Raw genomic sequence first — 24,974 nt, 5'->3', positions numbered from 1 at the left:
CCTCATCACAGAAAGTGGTATTAGACAGCGCTGGTAGAATACCATCAGTACGAGGTTAGTGGCCCCAGTCTTTTTGAAGTAAAATTCCCATGTGATCATGATATGTGCTCATACTACAAAAAGTATCCCTTTTACATCTGTCCCCCGCACTGTAGCAACTCAGTCAAGAAAGGTGGGTGGCCCACAGATATGGCTATCTCTTTGATAGCCAAACGGCAGTGGGACTTTTAGCCAGGACTGACGTTCTGATGTTCTACACTTAGTTGGCAACACCAGTCGTTAGAGTTATGGAATATCTGTACCAGTTAATAAAGAGCTGCTGTTTCAGGCTCCTCTCATACCTCCTTCCACTGCCCGAGCAACCCTGACCGTTTGCCTGGGATGCTCCCAACATCGCACTTATCCATCAATATGAGTTAGCTAATGACTGTCCCACTGTCAGGGGTTGGAGGCTGCTCCAGGCCCCTGTCCCCCCTCAGATTGGTAGGTGCTAGGAGGGGCTGCTTCCTAAGAGTCTTTTTTAAGGCTGCCTCATTGCTACCATGGCCAAGTCCCAGTTCATAGAGCCGTGGGCCTCAAGAAGACCTTAAAATCATCACCAACCCCGGATTTTACTGAAGAAATCAAGTCACTCAGCTAGTTTGTGGCCAAGAGAAAACTCAGATCTCCTAACTCGGTACTTTTTTTGCTACATCTTCCTGTGGTCAGTTTCCTTAACTGTGAAATGGAGATTAATATCTGTATGCCTTACAAAGTTGTTGGTAAAAAGAATAATGATACCCAACATTTTATGTGTATTTTACAGTTCAGAAAAACTCTCTTGTACGCATGCTCATTTAATCCTCACAAGAACCTGTGAAAGGTGTCAGGCTCAGAGGCAGTGATAGCAAAGCTACCATGAGTGGCAGAGGTCTCAATCTATTAGGGCTTGGAAACTATAAACCCTTTTGTAAATGTAAGATAACATAACCACATGGCATTACTAGTTTTTAGCTTGTGGTATTTTTGCAGTTCAAGATTTAGTGACATTGAAAGTGGTAACTTTGAGTGACGCCTTTTTTTTTTCTTTTACTTTGATAATGTGCCAATTGCACAGACTTTGGTTCAGCATTAAAACAGAAGTGGGCTGCTTCGAAGTATATTTTTAAATGAGAGAATCCAAATTTGTAATTAGCTTTAGAAATGTTAGTTGCGCAGTATGAGGATCTAAAGAACTTCTGGTAATCATTTTCTGTTATTAGTGGTAGTTTATTTTTTTGTATTTTCCCCCCAAGTAATTAGGCCCTTTGGAAAAAAACAAAGTACGTTCTTTGAGGGGTCATTTCCCCTATTGCACGCTGTATTTTTCACATCCTATTGTCCTGGTGTACTTAGGAAATTAACCATAGATCTGATTGTGGCAAAGAAAAATCATTTATAGACATTCTACCAACTTGACACATAATTATCAGCAGAATGCTATTTAAATGATAAAGAGAAGCCATAATGAAGGAAATGGGTCCCTTCTTGATACATCTTTTGTCTTTTGGTCTTGATAATTTTGATGGAATCATCCCTTACTTTTAGATAAGATTGTTGGGAAGATCAATTTAACTCACTCTCAAAATAAAATTGAATTTTTTTCTCACCTCTCTCTCTGAACTGCAGCCATTTTATGGTATATACTATACCTTGCAGAGATTGAGTTTATAGATAAGGCAAAGAGTGAGGTTATTTCATTCCATATAACAAAGAAATCTCTCTTCTATTTTCTTTTATTAGTGTATTAAAATTGTGGCATTCTCTACACCAATTATCCTGTAAGGTTAAATACATATTAAGGGAAAAGAGAAAGAAAAATTATTAGAAAAAGCTATCAACGGAAAGAAACTTGAGGTTGTGAGCCCTGATTTAGTATTACTAATTTGGAGTCACATTTGGGAAGAATGTGTTTGTATGTTTGGTTGTTTTAAAGCATATGTTATGTGTGTGTCCATGTCCTCTCTGTGTACACCCTGTTTCGTGTTATATGACAGACTCTCAACTCTCTATTGCCCTCTGAGAGATCGAGCCTCCCTCCTCTCAATATAGGACCTTCAAAGTGTTTACCGTCATCTAGAGTTTTCTTGTATTTTCTCTATACCATTTTCCCTGCTTCATATTGATGCTATAGAGGGCGCTGACAAAAAGCAGAAAGGTAAAGTTTGTGATTTATAGCCAGACTTGGAGTCATCATTGATGTGGATTAAGGCTGCCCCAGCTAGAGAAGCCCAAGGTGACCTGGCCTACATGCCAAACCATACGACCCAGTGGACTTTTTTTATGGTATGAATTAGGACCGCCCCAGGGAGAGAAGCCCAGGGCATCCTCACCTGCATGCCGATCTATATGGCCAGATTCGTATCTAAAGTTATATGACCGCACAATAACCAGACCCCATCTGCACTGAAATCATTTAATGACTTTTTACATCATCTTTTCTTTTCTCCAGTAAAAATAAGTCACATACCCATGCTTTATAAAATTAGCCCTAACCCTCAACTCGGGGCAGCAGCAGGAGCTCTGACTGCCCGTGGGTCCTGTCCCCACGCACCAGTTCTGCCTGCCCATGGGTCCTGTCCCCATGCCAGCGGGGGCAGCAGCAGCTGCTCTGCCTGCCCATGGGCCCTGTCCCCATGCCAGCGGCGGCAGCAGAAGCAGCGGCAGCAGAAGCTTTGACTGCCCATGGGTCCTTCCTGTCCCCATGCTATTCCACACTATTCTCTAAATAAAAGAGCACTACTGCCAGATCTGGAGAGTCTAAGAAATCTTTCTTTTGACTCCTCGGCTCACCGACCCCGCATCAATCATGGTATAAGATCCTAGGCTTGAATAGATCTTTGAAATTCCAAACCTCTAGCTCCTCCAGACTTCTTAGGGTGGAAGGGGAATTGATGAGCGAGCACACTTTCAAACTTCGCAGCTACCAGTTTTCATACCAGTGTTAAATGAGATAATGCATGCAAGGCACCTGGCACCAGAGTTGACACATCATAAGCACTCAGGAGGCTTAGTCATTATTACCTTGTCTGATTTGATTTTTGCCTTCATATCTTTCTGCTCCCTGATGGCCATGCTAAGGAGCTGCAAAATGTCCAAGAAATAAGAAAACAACAAAAGGAAGGGAAACACAAGCCCTCAGTAGTCCAGAAGCAGAATTATCAGCCCACAAATAATCAGCAGCCAATTGTTTTTCTTCTCATGGTGATGTGAATTATTTCTGGAATCCTCAGTACCCTTTTCCAAGTAAAGATCCCAAGGACAAGTGGCAGCTCCTCCATTGCCCAGATCTGACTCACTCTGCTCTAATGAGGTTTAATTTGATGGTAAACTTAGGTTAATCTCATTTCTCTCTTGTTATGGGTAAAACCCAGTGAACTGTTCACTGTCTTCTGCATAAGAAAAACAAAAATAAAATCTCCTAAATAGAGTTGTCACTGATTAGAACTTTGTTAAGATGTATGAGGTGCAAGTGTGTTTTTTCTGTGCTTATGATAAAGTGGGTAATTGAACAAATTAACCAAACGCTCATGGTGTGGCAGGAGTGTAAATTCATATAGCTTTTCTGGAAAATCTTCAAGACCCTTAAAGTTCACACCGTTTGACCTAATAATTCCTTTTTTAGGAATATACCTAAGAAAATATTCAGAAATTCAGACAATCTGATATTCAGACATGTCCCTCAAAGTGTTATTTGCAATAACAAAAAAAAGCAATATGTAATTCCAAAAATGAGAAAAATAGTTTAATAAATAAAGCCCTTTTCTATGGGGTGTAATATTACGTAGACATTGAAAAGCGTGTTTTTAAAGAATTGTTAATAACTTGGGAAATGCTCACGTTCGTATAACATTGAATAACAAAGTAGAAACAAAACTCCAACTATTTTTGTGTATCTGAAAAGAGCACTGGTCTACGATCTCTTATCCCTAATTCTGAATCCCAAAGCATTAAAAGTCAAAAGGGTTTTTGGTAACTTGTGTGGTCAAAAAGCCTGGCCTGAACTAGTATGAGACTTTTTTGTCCAACTTAATGTGCATCTATTTTCCTGCAGAAATATTTAAGATGTTTGATTATGGTGTGCTGTTCCAGCCTCTGATGGAGTGCTATCTGATAAATGTTGGTCATATTGTAATACTCTCTAAAATCCAAGCAATTCTCAATTCTGAAACTTATTCGGAAGCCCAGGAGTTTCCATTAAGGGGTTGTGGACCTATGCAACAAAATAGCGTCAGTGATTTATCAGTGTCAAGGTTACAGTTGATCTTTATTTTTTCTTTATGCTTTTCTATATTTTAAAAATGTTTGACAATAAGCATGTATTAATTTGTCATCAGAAAAAATAAGCATTATTAATTTAAAAATAAACATATTTAAAGCATCAGAGAATCATCTCATTTCAGTCAGAATTCTCAAATTTATCATTTGCTTCCTGTATCGTCTTGTTACTACAGCCACGTCTTTTAAATCAAAGTCTTCTGATTTATTGAAAGCAAATATTCATGAGATAGAATAGAGAGAGAACGGATTAGACGTTGACCTATCTCCCAGCTGCTTTTGGGGTTCAGGAGAGCACCCAGTGAGGGATGCTCACCTAAAGGAAATATCTCATGGAATAGAGCTTCCAGCTATTTTCTGATGGTCTCTGCATGTGGACCAGTCACTAGGCACACAGCCAGGGACAGAGTAAGTTAGTTTGGAGGTGATAAAAGCAGGGGGTGGGGTGTAGCAGGATAGCAGGAGGGAGGGGAAATGTTAACATGGCAGGTTTACTCTGTTAATGGACAATTCTTCCTCCCCAATCAGGTGGACACTCACTGACCTGTCATAAGGTTGCCCCACAAAGCTTTGGGGTCCATGTCTGAATGGATTGCTGTAGCCTTCTCATCTCTCCCTTCGCCCAGTTCCCTGCATCCTAAGACTCGAAGCCAGCACAGGACCTGGAAAAATTACATGTAAGTTTTGACTAAGGTTTCTTTCCTCAAACCAAATAATGGTAAGAATTTTCTTAAATGATAATAACAAATAGCCTAAACGCACGAGTTACTTTTCTTTTAACAAAGTACCTTGAGAATTATAACTGAGGACGAAAACTGGAGTTAAGATCTACATATTGGTGGTTCTTTAACTTAGTGGCTCTTAAACTTTAGCTTGCATCAGAATCACCTAGGAACTTGTTAAAGTACAGTTTGCTGGGTCTCATGCCCAGAATTTCTTTCTTTTTTAATTTAATTTAATTTTTTATTGAGGTCACATTGGTTTATAACATTATATAAATTTCGGATGTACATCATTATATCTTCAACTTCTGTATAAAACGTATCATGTTCACTACCAAAAGTCTAGTTGCCATCCATCACTATACAAATGTGCCCCTTTACCCCCTTTGCCCTCCACCTGCCCCATTCCCTTCTGGTGACCACCAATCTGGTCTCTATATCTATGTGTTTGTTTATCTTCCATATATGAGTGAAATCATACGGTATTTGGCTTTCTCTGATTCATCTCACTTAGCATAATACAGTCAGGGTCCATCCATGTTGTTGCAAATGGCAAGATTTCATCCTTTTTTATAGGTGAGTAGTATTTCATTGTGTGTGTGTGTGTGTGTGTGTGTGTGTGTGTATACACACACACCACATCTTCTTTATCCATTCATCTATCGATGGGCACTTAGGTTGTCTCCAAATCTTAGCTATTGTGAATAATGCTGCGATGAACACAGGGGCACTTATGTCTTTTATAACTAGTGTCTTCATGTTCTTTGGATAAATACCCAGAAGTAGAACAGCTGGATCATATGGTATTTCTATTTTTAACTTTTTGAGGCATTGCCATACTGTTTTCCATAGTCTCTGCACCAGTTTACATTCCCACCAGCAGTGTATGAGGGTTCCCTTTTCTCCACATCCTCTCCAACTCTTGTTATTTCTTGTCTTTTTAATGATAGCCATTCTGACTGGTGTGAGGTGATATCTCATTGTAGTTTTGATTTACATTTCCCTAAGAATTAGTGATGTTGAACATCTTTTTATGTGCCTGTTGGCCATCTGTATATCTTCTTTGGAAAGAAGTCTGTTCAGATCCTCTGCCCAGTTTTTAATTGGGTGGTTTGTTTTTTTGTGTTTAGTTGTATGAGTTCTTTATATATTTTGGATATTAATTCCTCATCAGATATGTGATTTGCAAATATTTTCTCCCAGTTGGTAGGTTGCCTTTTGTTGATGGTCTCCTTTGCCGTGCAGAAGCTTCCTAGTCAGAATTTCTGATTAAGTAGATCTGGGATGGGCTGGGAATCTGATTTTCTAACAAGTTTCCAGGTGACGTTGGTGCAGCTGGTCCAGGGACTCCACTTTGAGAATCACTGCTTTAACCTCAAGTATGACTGAAAGGATGAGTGATAAAGGCAGAAAAGTGTATTAAAGATTCAGTATTAAATATCACTAGATTAAGATATTTACTGCTTTACCTAATACATTGACTCATCTCTCAGAAAAGAGAATTTTAAGGTCCTCGGGGCACCATCACATTTGAAAGTCCAGCCTAGTAGATGTCATTCTTCTGTGCCAGCTTTACCCCAGAGTCAACAGTACCTGTCATTCTTTGTCCTTGGTTTTCAGCAGGGGTGACTAACGTGCCCTTATTAGGCTGAAATGACAGCTACAGTCCTTGCACAGATGTGCTCGTCAAGCTTTTAGATACACTCAAAAGGGAAAATCTTTTTTCCCTCCTGGGTTGGGAAATATACTATTCCCTTTCAAAGTGATCATCATAGTATTATCCCTCCCCTCATACACTTACATGTGACTTGATTTCCAAAACACATGTGGGAAGGGAGGCGCACCTCTAATAAATAGTCCAAGACAGCAAGTCCAGGGTTTTGTAGGGTTTTAAGTTCTCAGGACTGAAATATTTTGACATGTTATTGTGTTAGCTTTGGAACAAGCCAATCTCCTTTCTGCTGAGGACAAGAACAATTTATTCCATGTTCATAGAAAAAAGTAGAAGAGTTTGGCTCAAGGGATGCACACTTGGATATATGTGAGCATACATGCAAATGTACATATGTGTTGGTGAATATATATGTGTTTTGTATACTTCTAAGCTTTCATTGTAGAAATTTTAAACAACATTTTTCCTTTTGTTTCACTGAGTTGATGCGAGTTTAAAGATAGTATGAGTGAGGCTGTCCAGGAAATGTTTGAGAAATTTCTAGGCATTTTAAGTCTGTGGATAAGCGTTGTGATTTTACCATTTCACTTGTATATGGTGAATGTTATCATTCAAAGTAACACTTAGGACTTACAGTTCTTTTATTATAACTCTGGAATTGAGAGTAAATGCTGTTAGTGAAGCAATTCCCAGATATGTAATGAAGGTGCATTTCTATTGCTTAGACATTAACAGAGCCAGAAATCCTGGCAATAAATTTAAGTGCACGTGCTTAAAATAAAACCCACAAAATCAGAAAAATAAGACAAAAAAGTGATAGGTGATGAAAGAGTTCTATAAGGAATTAATCCAGAACTGTCTTCTGCCCAAAGGGTAACAGGGCTGGTATTAGAGCTGACAGAGTTGTGAGTGATGTAATTATCTAGTATTCCTCCACCCTCACAGACTGTAACATCTCTGTCAAGCACTAATTGGTTATTCTGCACAGCATTCTCAGAAGGAAGCTTTCCAATTTATGAAGCATCCTCACCGTGAAGTGAAAGAAGTGCATTGGATCAAATGCTCTTTATGTCCCTCCTGCTTTGGCATCTGTGAGTGTCCACATTTACACATCAGGTTTTCCTGTAGGGATGACCTTTGATGTCAGTCAGTGTCATAACTTCAAGCCTGGGAGGGAAGAAGGCTACTGTGACACCTCAGGTGACTCAGGGCTGGGACCTGGCATGGCCTGTCTCTATCACTCCCTGTGGCCTTGGTGGAAGCACTCAAGTCACTGAGTGCCTGCAGTGTCTCTGTAGAATTACCGTGCCTGTGTGGGGATGAGGGGGATAGGGGAACCCTCTGTGATTTCCCATCACTTTTGCTATGAACCTAAAACAGCACTGAAACATAAAGGTTATTACTTTTTTAAAAACTTAATGCCAAACAGTATGACGATTCCTCAAATATTAAGCATAGAACTACCATATGATCCAGCAGTTCGACTCGTGGGTATACACCTAAAAGAAGTGAAAGCAGGGGTTTGAACAGATATTTGTACACCCATGTTCATAGCAGCATTATTCACAATAGCCAGAAGGTGGAAGCAACCCAGATGTCTATCAGCAGATGAATGGGTAAAGAAAACATGCCATAGACATACAATGGATTATTATTCAGCCTTAAAAATATGAAATTCTCACACGTGCTACAACATGGATGAACCTAGAAGATACTGTGCGAAATAAGCCAGACACAAAAGGACAAATTTTGTGTGATCCCATTTGTAGGAGGTACCTAGAATAGTCAAATTCCTAGTCAGAAAGCAGAATGGTGGTTGCCAGGGGCTGGGAATGGAAGGGAAGGGGAAGGTAATGTTTAATGGGTCCAGAGTTTCGCTTTGGGAAGATGAAAAAGTTCTGGAGATGGATGGTGGTGATGGTTGCACAACAATGTGAATATGCTTAATGCCACTGTACTCTTAAAAATGATTAAAATGGTAAATGTTATCTTATACATATTTTACCACAATTAAAAAAATGAATACCAGAGTTCACTTTCCTTCCAAGAATACTGGGCATGATAACTAAGTAACTAAGTAACTAAGTAGTGCTTGACAGGGATGTTACAGTTTGTGAGAGTGGAGTAAGAATAGACAGCCGCGTCCCTCACAGCCCTCTCAGCCCTGGTACTGCCCCTAGCAGCTTTTGGGCAAGGGTGAAGGATCTGCGGAACGTTATACTTCAGTCTTAGGCATGGGTTTCCTATCAGGGCAAGGACACGTTTGTCAGAAACTACCAGGGAAATTTGCCATCTCTACTAAAATGCCATTTACACATGTGGGAAAGCTGCTTCACTGTGATGGAGGGAACGTGGACCCACCTGTACTCCTGTAGGGACGCTGCTGCACTTCCTCTGAGCTGTGTGTTCACAGAGGAGTCCGTGTACAGTGCACTGGGATGCATGGGGTTACGGAGCCGTGTGCACAGCTGTGGCGTGTCACAGGTCTTGATCAGTGGAGGTGGATGTTGAGGCAAGAACTAGGGAACATAAGCTTGCCACAGATTGAAGCCTAGGAGAAAAAAAGGAAAGCTTTGAAAGAAAAGTAATAGCAAAGAGTTCTCCTGCAACAGGGCCTCAAATTATTATAATGCCTGTTTTACATACTGCAAATGAAGTATAATTTATCCCCTCATCACCAAATCCCTGTAGTATTGGGTGTTACTGTACCCATAAATCACAGAACCATTTAGTGAGTGACCTGCAGTCTTGTAGGAATATACAGGATTGAACCCACTAAGTTAGTACATTTGGGCCCTATTTTTTGGGGTTTTGCTTTTTATTCTGTGTTTCTAGAAAGCTGACCTTGGAGAGCGATCAGCGAATTCTCTAGAATGGTCTAGAAGCCATGTTTTCTTCAAGTCTCCTTCACTACCTTCAGGCCCTGTCCCTGGGTCTGACCAGTGGCTGTAATTCCTGAAGGACAGGGCATAAGGATCCATAGTTTCAAAGAGCTCAGAAACCTCTGTCCTAAATTATCCCACTTCCTCCTTAAGACGTCAAGATGGTTTATGTATGTGTGTGTGTATGTTGTAGACATATGTATGTATGCATATATGTATTTGGCTTAGGGGAAAGGTATAACCAAAAAGATAAAATAAAGTCACCAAAATTAAAGTACAATATATGTAAATCAGTCCCCTCATTCGCACCCCAGACTTTCCAAACCTGCTTAGAAAGAAACTCTCCGTGCTTTTCATTTAGGTGACAGAGAACAGGGCAAAGCAACCAAGGTTTCTGAGTCAGTTGCCATAGGGAGCTGCTAAGATGTCAAAAAAAAACTAGAATAAAAGGTTTTTAATCTAGAAAAGAAAATCCAAATCAGCAAGTCTAAGAGAAAAGCGTTTATTCGTCCCTGACATCCACGTGTAGCTACCGGCACCCTAAGCTTGAGTTGAAACAACGTGGACGTAGAATCTAATAAAAATAAATTCAGCCCCATGAGTTCAGAGACCATAATTTTTGAATGGACACACTGACACAGGTTTTCCCCAGACAAGACCAACAAACCAAGAGGTACCCAGACAGAATGATCTAATTCCAACCAAGACAGACCCTTAGGGGCTCTCCTTGTCGGCGCTCATGTTTCCTAGGAATCAAGTTTGCCTGGTTCCGGACACTGAATTCATGTTTAGTGATGGCTTAGCTCCCTGGAACCCAACTACCCAGAACCCTGAATTAACTAACCTTCATACTTCCCCACGCCCACCCCCACCCCACCCCCTCCCACACCCCACCCTACCGCACATATCCCACTTCCCTTTTTCAAAAATAAAGGTTCAGAAAACAAGATAGCTTTGGTTTAGTAAAGGTAGAAAATATACCCTGGAGGATATTTGTAGCTGACGACATTGACCTGCTGAATCATTGAGAATGGTTAAATGTTTTATAATTAGGAAAAGAAACTGCTTTGGAAAGATCTTCAACAAAAAGCATTTTCTGGCTCTCTGTCAATTAACTAGAAAATTGAAACAAAAAAACTTCTTGTCTTCAAATAATATAGTTAACTGAGGTTTTATTGTACCTATTTTCATGCCTAAATAATCATCTAAAATTATTGACTTAGGATAGAAAAATATACCATTCATTTTTATTCTTCTTGAGAAACTGCAAGTTTTGACTTTTACCACTTTTCCAATGCCAGAGTTTAAAGTTTCAGATATTCCTTTTAGATTTATTCTGTTTGGAAGCATGCTAAAAGTTGTAATATTAGTGATATTAAGAGTAATATATAATTTCATGAACATATATATTTAACTCCTATAGTCATTGGGGAACCATTGGCATAGTTTTGAAGCCAATTCTGATGTGTGTTTTTTTTAAGAATGTAGGATATGATTATTTATGTCATATTCAGTTTCACAGTTATATCTGCTCAAGGCATCATCAAGGTTAATTTTCATGCTCTGTGTATGCATTAATGGTAGATATAGAGGTGATGCCACCAGCATGGTAATATACATTAATATATAAATCAAAATCTTCAGATCATGTTCCCTGTGAGTCTCCACAGAAACTCAGCCATGCATATCATAAAGCGGTTTATTTACCAAGTGAGATGGGTTGTAGCACAAAGAGTTTATCAACTTATTCTAATAATTTTCAGTTGGTTGCTGTTTAGAAATTATTTGTGTGCTCTTTTTTGGATGCACCTGTCACTAGCAAAATGACACTTTTCTCTGAGCTGTGATTTAAGCCAGCGGATGGCACACGCCCTTCCGAGGACACCCCCATTAAAGTGGTGGTTTTGGGGGCCCTGGCGCCTGGAGCCTTATTTATTGCAGCTGGAGAGTACACAGACTGTGGGTCAGGATCAGGAAGAGGGTTTCTGCTCTTCTGACCCAAATAGTGTTTGCAGAGCTCTCCAGTATTGCAGGATTTTTAAAGTCCTTGTAGTGTTTAACTAGAAGCTATAATCTATTGTTGCTAGCAGATTTTTCCAGTATTTTGTGTCTGATTTGTCACCAGGCCAGATTATTATTCTGAGTCCCATGCATTAAGTGTTCTTAGTTGTCAGAGAGAGCAGAATCAGAGAATAATTAATTATTTTTATCAAAACAGAAATACGTTTATTTTCCTGATTGTAAAATACGTGTTTATTGCACATAATTTATAAAATAACAGAATAGACTAAAGAAGAAAATAAGTTACCTATAATCCAGCAGCGCAGGTACAACCTACCTGTTAACTCATATGTTTGTGTATTTTTCCAGGCTTTTTTCAGTTAATCAACTAATTCCAAATTTACAAGCAATACTCTGAACTGAATACACCCCACAAACTGGTGGAGCTTAGGAATGATGACTTTACATATCATTTTCTAGGACAGTGATCACATTGCCTATTTTTCTCCCTTCAGATTACATTGATCAGGGGTAAAAGGGCACATGTGTACGGTGATGGATGGCAAATAGACTTTGGATGGTAAACATGATGTAGTCTACACAGAAATCAAAATATAATGATGTACACCTGAAATGTACATAATGTTGTAAACCAATGTTGCCTCAATAAAAAAATAGATATTAATCAACTCTTGTAAGAACAGATACCTGTTAGATTTACCAGTATCTTTATCAAATGGAAATCGCTATTAACTGGTTTTTTTCATTTCTATATTCTGTCAATAGAAGTAATTATTGAATGGTTCTGCAAGATCCTGGTGAGCCCCTGGAATCATAAAAGAAAGATTCAATTATATACGAGATAGTTTTAGTGGTAGGTCAACTGGTTGTGTTATAGTTATTTAAAATTTTGCAGTCAATTTACCATAAGGCAATTTTTCAGAAATGGGGAAGGTTGATTAATCAGATCTCCACATTCTCCATTTATAACCCGAACAGTATGGACTCTGGTAAAATTCTAATTTTATACCTGATGGTAACAAAATGTGATTCAAAAATATCCCTTCTTGTTCTATGAACCAAAGAGTTTTCCTTCAACTTTGCATCCTTTATCCCCCTTCACAGAAGCTTCTCTTCAAAGTCTTCTGGTGGTGGTGTGGCTCCTGGGATTGTGCTCGTAGCTCTCTGCTTCTCCTTGGAGAGTGCTAGGACTTTGGATCTGGGTGAATCCTAACACATAGCCAAAGTCAGGAAGGGTTTTGAGCACTGATAGAAAACTCAGAGAAAAGTTAAGGGGATTGCTAAAGGGTTCATCTGAGAAGTGTTGCAGGAACGTTATCTACAAACCTTCTGTCAGTAGAGTAGGAAGTATACAGTAAGCAGCTGCTGACAAGATTTTGTTTTCTAAAATGATCTGTATTAGGCATCGAGTATGACTAGGTCTTACTTATCATCCCCTGTGTAAGACTTAGGTTCTTTGAAAGCAGGTTCTTCTCTCTGCCTCCCTTCACATCCTTTGTGTCCTTGTGTATAACAGGGAATCAGTACGTGTTGACTTGAATTAATATTTCTGTGACTCGAGTGACAGATGAGTGAACGTGCTCACTTCAGGTACTACACTTTGCCTTCTTCCTACAGCAGTCGAAGGCTGCTTTGATAAATATCTGTGACTGTGTTGAATGCCTGGCTTGGGTACAGGTGTGGGGAAGTGGTCTACAGTACTTTGATCCTCCCTTGGACAAGGAGATGCTAGTGTGGATAAAGAACTTGGTTCTTCGTCTTAGTTTCGGTTTGACCGCCTTGCCTCACTGAGTGACGGTGTTCAGTCTTCGGCGATGGGCATGTCGTTTAAGCCTGAGACTGTCCCTCGGACTGTTTATGACATTGTATCTGAATTTCCCATTACATTAACAGCCAGCGTTTATCACAAAATTTCAAGAACGTGCTAAAAGTTAGATGGTTTGCAGTTGACGTTGAGATTAACTTTCTCTAACCTAAACCAGTGAAAACTAAAATGCTCCGGGAACCACATAAAAGTTTTGCTTTCGCTGTGTTCAGACCCCTCCCACCTTGTCACAGCACAGTCATTTGGAGTTGGTTTGGGGGTGGTGTGGTTGTATCTCAGTGGTGTATGACCCACTTTTTCGTAACACTTAATTACCCGTGTTTTTACAACACTAGTCAGAAGTTCTGACGATAGTGGACTCTACCCCAAAAACGATTTTCTGATACATCTCATCAGCACGGCTCTAGTACTTTGCGTTATCGGAAGAAGCCTTAGCTCTGCAGGGTGTGTTTTAACTACCAGAGGATGACAGAACATTTCCTCTAGTTTCTGGATAATGAGCAAGCACACAGGTAAAGACGCCTTTCTTAGAGTTGACTCCTTTCGTGCCTTAATTATTTTGTTGAACTGACTTTTAAATATTAATCACTGCCTGCTTATGTTTGCTGTTGTGGTTTGCGGAGGGTTCAGAGGAACAAGCATTTTCATTGGTACCCTGGGACCTTAATAACTTAACTTTTCATTAAAAATCTGAAGAGATAGTGATCAAAAATAGACTCTCTTACCTCTCCTCTCTATGCCCCTAGAAGACATCCTCTTCATCAGTTTTTTTTTCTCCTTTGCTCTCAAGGTGGTTGTCTCTCGATAACAGCTATGTCACTTGGCAGTGATGGTTATGTGTGAGTTAATGCTTGGTGAGCTGCAGGCTGTGGCGTGGTGACTGGAAAAGAGCAGACGAGAGAAAAATTCACAGAAGGGAAGGGAGATGGCAAGGGGATACTGCGCCTTGGTGAGCATTGCACAGTGAACTAACAGCAGATTTAGGTCAAGCGATCTCGACCTGACTTTGGCAAAATCATTCTTGACAGCCTGCTCTGTTTTTGAAATGTTTATGTTTCTGATACGACTTTTGTTCATTTGAAGAATTTTTAAAACACAGTCATTGTCTCAAAACAAAATGTTGTGGGTATCATCTTCCTGACTTTACAGAAACGTTTTGGGTGCATTTCTTTGCTGAAAGTTGGTTGACGTGCATCTCACGGCAGGGTGGTGCCAGCGCCTCGCGGATTGTGCTTGCCTGTGCGCCGCATGACATACCAACGTGGAGTCTTTGAAAATGCCCATACATAAATCAATGTTGTTTTCCCTGAAAGTCCTGATATAGAAAAAGAATGAAAGTACAAACAGTAACTGGAAAAAATGTCACACATTTTAGCCACTTTGCATCCCTTGTTAGGACGAAGCCTGGGTTGGGTTTTTTATATTTGTGAAGTTGTGCGGTAGGTGGAGCAGTGTGGGTGGCCCAGAAAAAGTAGCGGTTAGAATAAGATTTTCCATTTATTGCCCTTTGTGCATGGTTAAAAATAAGATTCATACAAATCAGAATATGTAGTGCAAGCACAATCACTCTGTTAATTCTGATGACTGGCTTGCCCACATCTTTGCATCTGTCTGGTAAGTGGTGCGTTGGGAAATAAATGTGCCTCTGTTTGAGTAGCAAAAGGCAGCCAGGTTTTTGCGCTGTTTGTCTACATGTGATAGTTTATCAGCATTTTCCCATTTTGAAGGAAGAAAGACACAACTCATATATAAACAAATTGTGTCTATGGGAGGTTGAAAGAAGAAGTGATAAAAATCCTTGAATCTTTTTTTGAAAAAGTAATTGTCTTGTTTGAAATGCTGTTTTTACAACATCCATCTTCTTGGCTCATTGTTAGAAAGTTGTTTCTTATAGATTCATAGAACAGCAAGGAAAGGATTTCTTAGTGGTGTTTCTGAAAGATAGAAAACTCTTGTTTGTGTGCCGACCAGGTGGTAAGGAAGGGGAGACAGGGCTGAGCACATGTGTGTCCTGGAATACCCTCCACGGACCCAGATGCTGGAGGGGCAGTTACCCAAGTAAAAACTCCCCTTCATTTCATTGCTGAGTCTACTGCAACCACAGTCAGTGATAATGTCTCGGTTTGTGGCTAGAAGAAACACCAAAGAGAGGTGGCGTCAGCGTTCACAGGGAAATTTGTACCTTCGTGATCCTGGTGATGGTGCTGTCCCCGTTCCTCTGGCTAAGTGGCTGTGGCATTTCCAAAGAATGAGGATGTCTACAAGTGTTCAGAGCTTTTCAGTTTGATGTAATTTGTGAAATAAGTTGAGTCAAGAGGACAGTCATTCCAGAAGCCTCTGGAAATTGAAGACTGCAAATCACGTTCCTATTTGACGTCTCCAGCTGCATCAAGGCATGGTGGTTAAAGTGAGACGAGAGCTTTGGAAGAAAGAGGACTCAGCATCAACTCTTAGCTTAGCTACCTGTTGACCTTAATCTGTTTATTTAACCTTTCCTGGGCTTGCATGTCTTTATTTGAAGACTGGAACAGGCATAGTACCTATCTCATAGTGTGGTTGTAAGGATTAAATGAGATAACATATATGAAGCTCAAAGCCAGCCCTCAGTAAAATGATGGTGTTGTTTTTCTTATTCGTGCCATTGCATCATAAGAATGTGTTGGAGAATTTCAGGGCATTTTGGGGCTTCCCCTCTATAATTGGAGTACAAATTTTGGAACTACATGGACACAAGATCAGCCTCTTGTTCTGTGTCTCAATCTGAAGGCCACAGGTGATTTACAGAGTAGTTTGTGTCTTCATAGGTTACTGATGCCATCTGGGAGATCATTTTTTTTAATTTTGCAATTAAATTAGCACAAGGTAAGCCTCTCTTTCCTATTAAGATTAGCACTGTGTTGAGCATATTCAGTTGTTTTTGCCTTCTCACTATCTTTTTTATTTAAACATGAATATTTCAGTTCTAACATCTGTGCATGTTAATTGTAGTACCTGCTGATGTGCATTATGAAAGAGAGCACTAATGTTGCATCAAGTAAGGTTTTAAATGTTTCAGGTGGGAATGCACAGAACTTTAGGAGCAGTTAGCTTCCGTGGTGGCATAATTCCCTACAGAAAATATTTCATCTGTTATCATTCTGGTTACTGATCAGTCCTATAGATGACCAGGTGCTGGTAGGCAGAAAACAATTGTCGTTGCTTCTTTTACATTTTATTATATTTTGCAAATTATTTTCTGTTTAATGTAATGGATACCTGCCTATCTAGGAGTCTTTTTCTGCCCACCGAAGTTCTCCATTAAAAAAAAAAAATGTATGTTTCATAATAAGGTCATATTTGTAGGCATCACTTAACTTTTTTGGTTAACCTTTAGAATTAGATGCCAAGAGTTCACTTCAGACTCTTCCTTCAGCCTCCTCCATGACCTCCCTGGGATGCAGTTTCTTCATTTATCAAATTAAAAAAGAAATTATGCCTGCACCGTAACTTTGCCTCACCTGGGACCTGACAAGAAGTGATAGATGAGACCAGTAAGCTGGGGAATTAAAACATGGTGCAGGTATAAAACAGTGATGGCTTGGTTTTATCCATTGATGTATTTTGCTAGTTTTTAAAACTCTCTCCAAATTTTCCTTTGCATGGTCTGTCCTACTGTCTCAGTCACAGATACAACTTCTGACTTGTCATTTGTACGTTAACATCAGCAGCAGCTTTTTTGGGTTTTTAGTGTTAGGACCCATCACTCTGGGGTGGAGACGTGTCTCACATCAGCTCTGCCAGTAAGCTCTGTCTTTTATTAGAAGGGTACCCAGGTTCTTTCAGTGTATCCAGACAGTGCTGCTTTTTCCATTTTTTTCTGTTGAGCAAAATGGAAGAATGCTTTTCAGGCAGAGCAAATCCTTGGAGCTGACTAACAAAGTTCCTGGCATTGCAGATGCAGCTTCAGTGCCCCCCCATGAAAACAGACACTCCCTATTATCTTTGCCTGCCTTATTGCGCTTTGCCGCAAACCCAAGTCTCTGTAACAGTCATAGGCAAAAGAAGGTGATAAATTAGGTCTAGCTGTGACTCCCTCCCACACCTTCATCAGTTATGACAGAGATTCTGAAATCCATCCCGTTGAAATACCATGTGCTTCTTCCTACATAACAGCCAGTTTTAACCTATCCTTCATGTGCAATTTGAGGGTACTGGCTGGGCTGTCTCATTAGTCCTTTGGTTGAATGATATAAAGCATTTGCAATGGAGATTTACTCTAATGATGTATTTTAAGTGCACATCCGCATTGCTGGTTTAATGCACTCAGTCATAGAATGCTTTAGAGTTTATTGCTAATGGATGAATCCTCAGGAAAATCGGAATTTTCGATACGATTGACATTTGGAGTGAGCAATATAAATCTAATGAGAGCATTTCAAGCAAGGTTTGTAATTAGGACTGAATGGAGTAAATTTGTACACGCACACCACAGAAGGGCAGAGCGGAAGGTGAAATTGCACGCTCTGCTCTGAATGAGGGATGAAGGCCGATGTATCAGTGTCAGGCCACGACACTGTGGAGTATAAATGATACTGTCACCAAGTGCTGCACAGGGTACCGAGGGAATTCCACTCCAGTAAATTACATTACTTAGACAGACCCGAAGGCATTGTGTCGGAATGAGAGGAGGGAAGAGAATGCTGTCAGCACCAAGCAGAAGATATTACAGTACAACTGGCTGCAGGGATGGAAGGCACTGGTTTCCATTATACCTGGCTATTTTGTATTCTCCTTTGTTAATTAGTTTACAGAAGTTACAAATGTGTACATGTTGAGAGCACATTGTGTCTGCTTGGGGTATAGGTTACAATTGACCACAAAGGAATAAATGTAAGTTGATTTGTATAAACTAGTTATTGTTGGATTCTCTTTCTTGTTATTTGTAGCTGGGTGATATTAGATGTTCAATATAAGCTTGCCTTTATTTTATTATCATTTTGTGAGGATCCAACATAATTATTAGGATGTAATCATCATTCTCTCAGTAACATTGTTTCTCTTCAAACCCACCTTAATAAGAACATAGGTTTCTTTAATCCTCTCCTAATACTTGTTTCCTCTCATCACCTTCCATCCCGAAGGGAAACAAATTGTACTGGTGCAAAGCATTTCATTCTGTGAAAGAACTCAGCATGAAGAATGGTTGATTCCTAGAGTGCAAGTTGTAGAGAAAACTATTTTTTCACTTGCAGTGAAGGGAGGCCACCCATTTTTGGTTGATCTCTCATTCCATCTCTGGGAAGGTATTAGGAGAAGAAAATAAGAGCATCCATTGTGCTGCCTTGTCCAGTTTGACTTACAGTGTCCTCTCCTGAATGGACAGAGATTTGAAACAACATCCATTCTGACTTTCTTAAATATGTGTTGTACTCTGTCCTTAGTGAAATAAACCTCATCAGCATCTCTGATCATCTGTTAACACGTGCTTAGAACACATAGTATTCTGTGGAATGTCTCCATAAGGCTTCCTAATGGCAGATCTTAAGCAACCTTTCTGAAACAGAGGACACAAATAGATGGCAGTGAGAATAATATCTTGGATTTGATTTGTATTCTTTCCAAGATAATGCTGTATCCACATAGTCTTTATTTTGTAGCCATAGTTACAGTCTTTTTTTTTTTTAAAGATTGGCACCTGAGCTAACAACTGTTGCCAATCTTCTTCTTTTGTTTTTTTCTGCTTTATCTCCCCAAATCCCCCCCCCCCCCGCCCCCGTACATAGTTGTATATCTTAGTTGCAGGTCCTACCAGTTGTGGCATGTGGGACGCTGCCTCACTGTGGCCTGATGAGCGGCGCCGTGTCCTCACCCAGGATCCGAACCAGTGAAACCATGAGCTGCCGCAGCTGAGTGCGAGAACTTAACCACTCGGCCACGGGGCCGGCCCTACAGTCTTATTTTATTCATCAAACATGAACCTTAATAAAATCAAGATACTTGGAAAACTAGTTTTGAGGGTGGATGGGAGAAACCTTGGTTAACAATAAGATGGTTGATATTTTTGTTTTATATAAGGTACCATCACCTTAAAAGTGTTAGTTGATGATTCTAAAATAATAACTAAGTGTAAAAGTCATGATTGTAAAACGTCTTAGTGTCACGTGCCGTCCTCAGCATACTGAGGCTGTGCTTATACTTTGCTTTATTTACTAAAACTGTACAAAAAGTCAGGGATTCTTAGCTGTATGGGAAATGAGAGTCTCTCCTTAAATAAACTCACTGAAGTTGTTTCCTTTCTCATTATGTTCATTTTGATGGTAGTATGTATCTTATATCTTTTTTTTTTTTTTTTGAGGAAGATCAGCCCTGAGCTAACTGCTGCCAATCCTCCTCCTTTTGCTGAGGAAGCCTGGCCCTGAGCTAAGATCTGTGCCCATCTTCCTCTACTTTACATGTGGGGTGGCTACCACAGCATGGCGTGTCAAGCAGTGCCATGTAACCACTGCGCCACTGGGCCAGCCCCTGTGCCTTATATCTGATATTTTCTTTCCATCTATGACATCGATTAGGAAATCAAACGTGCTTTGTTGTTTGCCACAATGGTACACATGTGACACATTTCCTTGTCTTGGCCTTTCGATGCATCATGCTATCAGTTTTTGTGAATTGAATCCTGATGGAAGGAATTTAACAGCACCTTAAATGGAGCTGGTTTAGATTCTCTATTCTGTAGAGGTTCCTTTGTTCCTGCCTACCTCCCCATGTCTGACTATAATCTCTTCTTTTTCTTACATTAAAATTGGAAAGGGAGAAAGGGGGAGCTCCTTTGGAGAAATAGGTCTGTGGAGAATTGTGAGTACTCATTCAGAAGCTATTCTTAGTTCTGAGAAATATAATGAACTTGAGCTTTGAGTCCTGCTGAATCTCCCATTAATGATCCCGCCATCACCATCACCTCTCCACCTGATTATGTTTTCCCCAAAGACTACTGGTATTTTTCCCCCTAATATTCTGAATGGAGCATCGTCAAAGTAAAAAACATCCTGGAAGGAATTGGGTCCTGCTGCCCATGAGGTCCCCCTCTTTAATAGTTTACTGGATGAGTCTTAATTGTCCCATTAAGCGCTCTATTCTACATTAGCTTAAAGTCTGCTGTGTAGAAGAAACTTTGCTATAGACCTTGATTTACTTGTCAGAAGTCAACCCATTAATATTAGCACTTCACTTACATTATCATTATGGTGTTTCCAACTGACAACTGCTGCCACACACTGCCATGTTCCCCTGAGTCCCAGTGCTGCAGAAAAAGAGACTTTTGTTCTGACTTGATGAAGGAAAAAATGCAAATAACAACACCAGCTCTACCACCAGAGATCCTATAAAAGACATGTTCAAATGAACAATAAGGTCGTTTGTTCACATATGACATAAGGATATAAGAATTTAAACAATAAGGCCTCTTGTGAAATGTGGCAAAATAAGCACCACAAACGTTGTGAAGTTCTCTGTCTCATGGAAGGCAGTTTTTACATGGGCTTCAAAAAGCCCATTAACATAGAAACCACCCTTTAAAAAAAAAGAAAAGAAAATCACTTGTCTTGCTATAACATTAAAGCAATTTCTGTCTAAAGAAAGCTAAAATGCATTCATTTATACATGCACTATAATTTACAAAAAATACAGGACTCTATTAGAAAATGCAGTACCTCTTCCCTCCTTTGCCTGAAAAGGGAAATCCATCATTTTCTCAAGACCCTTCTTCCTTTGAATAATATTTATTTCTTTAAAATGAAAAAAAAAATCCTTTAAATCACTTAGATTCAAGATGAGATTTTAAGGTTCGATAATCATTCTCTAAATCCTCTGACATTGGTGAAGCATAGGGAAGGAATAATCCTGCTTTAAAGGAAAATTTTAATTGAATTTACTTTTATTTGAACCTTACCCTTTTTTGCTTTGAGCCTTTAAGGAAGGTGTGGTATATTTGCAAACCCCAGCAGGGCTATGGCAGAAAAATGCAGAAATTTCCTTGTCAGCTTGGATCAGGATCTCTGACACTGCCCCCAAGTTCTTCCTATTTTGGTGATTCTAATGTTTAAAATGTGACCTTCTGGGAAAAGTAAGGGGACAAACAGGATTTAACTGGCCAAAGGTGCTCCAATTGAGCTGACTTAGTATTAAACTCTAAAGATTTCCAAGTATTTGCAAATGGATATATATACAGCATCCTCGCAGGATCCTCTTAATTGAAGAAATGTTTCATCTTTATCTCTGTTGACAGAAAAGATTGCCTACTGATAATTGCTTTGCTTAAGTGTCTGATAATATGCCAGGAATGAGAGCATTCTGTGTTAGGTCATCTTTAATTATGCATGTACCACCTGTCAGCTCTAAATCAAGACCAGATTAGATCCTCGTGGAGTCAGTTTGGGGAGGGTTGAAGGGACGCTGAGGTGATCTCTTTTAGAAACAAAAATAGATAGTACTAAACATGCCTTATAACCTGCCGCTTTTTTAAGAAGCCTCATCTTCATTGTTCTTGAGCAGGAACAAGCTCTTGGTACATCTGAAAAATGTTTGAAATTTGGCCCAAGCCCCCTCAAGTGAAGATAAATTACCGCGATAGAGGATGCTACTCCCATCTGTTGCATTTCCTTTTTGCTCCTTCTCGTCATTGTAAATGAGCCAGGGAAAAGCTAAGAAACATTTTTTATAAGCTATGTGAGGACAGGAAATATGTTAACGATGTTAGATTTCATACATTTCAGGGGTTTTTTCAGTAGTTGGTTGGCTTTTTTTAGAAGGACAAATGTGGGTTGGAAATATGCTTGTTACCCTCTGTCAGCTTTTGGTAGTTTTATTCTCACTTTTCAGGGTTGTTTGGGACTTTCTGGTGGGATGTTTAGGGTTCTTTACTGAAGGTTCTGTTCTCTCTTCTATCCTTTGATAGCAGGAGTCTTGAAAGGGGTTTCTCTGGGCTCACCTGTCAAGAGATTGAAGGGAGGCCTTGAGTCATTACACCTCTTAGAGGAGGGGGTGGGCTGACCGAGAGGCTGAAGGCAGAGGAGGACCAGTGAAAGTAAGTAACAGGTGTGTGAGCCACCACGTGGTGAGTCCCGCTGACTCCCCTGCACAGGTGAGGCTCCCTGAGAGCCTGTCTGCTCTCCAGCTGAGGAAACAGCCTCAGTAAGAGTTTGTGAATAATAACCTGAGAAACAAGAATTTGCAGATCCTGAAATGCCTAATTTCAAACACTACTGGCTAGAGGCATTGGAAGAAACACAGGTCAGTTGATAAAGGGGTGAAGACCTCTGACCCTACTGCAGTTCTGCCCAAGCACCGTGGTCCAGCTCCTGGCTCTGAAGGACCCTTGACTGCCTTCTTATACTTGGGGTGCCATTTGCTTTTCTACCTTAATCAAACAGTCCGCTGAGGTGGAGGTACGGTCTCTGAAAAGAAGAGTGGGCTCAAATACTTAGAACAGGAGCACTGCTGGTGCTTTGGCTATTTAATACTCAGTACTTGCAGGAAACAGATGTTCTGTGAAGAACTTTCAACTCCATACAATGGATACTTCTTAAAACAGGAGAACGTTGGGTGGTGAACATGATGTAATCTACACAGAATTTGAAATATATTACAATGTACATTTGAAAGCTATATGTTATAATACAATGTTACTGCAATAAAAACAAAAAAGGAGAACATAGTATATCCCAGGCCTTGACAGAAAAGGACATCAGAAAGGGGAGCAAAGCCAGAGAAAAACTGAAGAAAGGAATTGAAGAGGAAAAATGGGCGGGGGCACGGACAGGGTGCTGCCTTCTTCTCTCACACCAGCTCCTCTTTGCCATCTGCCTGGAAAGCTCTTCCACTCTCTCCACTTGATTAACTCTTACGTTGAGTTGTTCAAGCATCATCTCTTCCAAGAAGCTTTCTTTGCTGCTTTCAGGCTGAATTGGCTGCCCCTCCTCTGTGATCCCATAGCACAGTGCTCTCCTCCTCCATAGCCCTTATCATGCTGGCCTGCAAGAGCTGGTGGATCTCTCTTCCTCCGCCACAAAGTAGTTGCTGAAAAACTACGTTATCCTAATTGTGACAATAGAGGTCTCATGCCCAGAGAGAGTAGTAGTGATTTCATTGGACTCCTCACTACTTAGCACATTAAGAGTAGTATAATCATGTTTTGACAGTGCATTTGACAATAGGAATAGACAAACTTGAGTCCTTCATGAACAGAGATCAGGAATGGAGATCAAAGCGTGCATCTTATACCCAGTTGTTGGAGGAACTGAGGAAGGTTAACCTGGAGAAGAGAAAAAGAAGGGGAGGTACAATAGAGGTATTTAGATTTATCGAAGTCTTTGATATTCTAGAAAAAGCAGAACCAAAATGTACAAGTTATAGACAAAGAGATTTGGGCTCAGAACAAAGATTTTCTTACAGCTGGAGCTAGCCCACAGTGGAACCAGTGGCCCCATTTGGTAACAAGCAACCCCCCATTACTAGAGTGATTATCTTTTAGGGCCATCTTTGGGAGTTGTTATAGACAAGATCGCCACATTGTGTGGGAGCACAAACCAGATAACCCTACCATTGTTTTTAAGGCTCAGAGTCCCCATTCAGTGCAGAGTCACAGTCAAGATGACCATGGGACATCAGCCCCAACCTCTGTGCCGTACCTGGTTGGTCTGGTACTCAGCCCTCATCTGCCCACAAGTTATAGGCTGACATTGGGGGGAAGGGAGCTGGCTACTTCCTTAAGGAGTCTGTACAGTGAACAGAAAGAGCCCTGGAGCGTGTCCCGGTTCACATCCATTCTAGCCTCTTGGTAGCTGTGTGACTGTGAGTGGCTCCCTTGAAGTCTTGAAGCCTACATTTCTTGCCATACAAAACGGAAGTAAGATTATTCACTTCAGAGAGTTGCCTTGAGGCTTACGCAAGGTAAAGGAGTTTTTTTATGGACAGCAATGCGCTGCCCGTAAGTGGGTACTTGTCCAGAGCCCCAGTTCTACCACTGTTGACCTCTGAACTCACTGTTGTCACCAGGACAATGGACATAATTGCCTTCCTTGCAAGGTTGCTATGAGCTTGATAACTAACTAAAGTATCACATGTAAAAACACCCAGCACAGTGCCTGCCCCAGAGTATGTGTTCGTGATTGACAGCTTCATTTCACCCTCTAGGGCTGGGGAGACACATAGAAGGGCATCCTCTCTCACCTGCCTCTGCTGGTCAGGTGCTTGAAAGGCCCTCTTTTACCTGCCCCCAGACATGACCTCATACTCATGCCCCTCTTTTGTCTCCCTGTCGTCTCAGCAGGGTACCGCCTTCCCTGCCTTTTCTTTTTTCTTCTTCCTTCCTCTTCCTTCCTCCTGTGCTTCCTTCTCTTCTTAATACTCTTTTCTTCTTTTTCACCAGCTTATTTCCCTCTTCCACCTTCTTTTCTGCATTCTGGATAGAATTGTACTCATGAGCACAAAGTTTAAAATATTATTTTCAGTAATTTTTTTGCTCAAAACGAGGTTTTATGTAGCTTTTGGGGAGGAGGCCTTTTTTTATTTCTTGTGAATCT

At 40.4% G+C, this 24,974-nt stretch overlaps 1 protein-coding gene across 6 annotated transcripts in view; it reads left to right on the top strand.

The window, feature by feature from the left end:
- Window positions 1–24,974, top strand: part of BACH2 (BTB domain and CNC homolog 2) — a 330,646-nt gene that overhangs the window by 175,646 nt on the left and 130,026 nt on the right. For 3 of the 6 annotated variants that reach the window (XM_070559166.1, XM_070559168.1, XM_070559167.1), the window contains exon 3: window positions 4,825–4,973. The exons of 2 other annotated variants lie outside the window; for them this stretch is intronic. The gene's annotated coding sequence lies outside the window, so the exon portion shown is untranslated. Of the gene's footprint in view, window positions 1–4,824; window positions 4,974–13,802; window positions 13,932–24,974 lie in introns of those variants that run through there. One more of the 6 variants, XM_070559169.1, reaches the window with a different exon arrangement.

Source organism: Equus przewalskii, chromosome 9 (genome assembly GCF_037783145.1).
Source record: "Equus przewalskii isolate Varuska chromosome 9, EquPr2, whole genome shotgun sequence".
NCBI classification, from domain to species: Eukaryota; Metazoa; Chordata; class Mammalia; order Perissodactyla; family Equidae; genus Equus; species Equus przewalskii.
The sequence above is the reverse complement of the archived record's forward strand: the minus strand, read 5'-3'. Positions and strand labels throughout refer to the sequence as shown.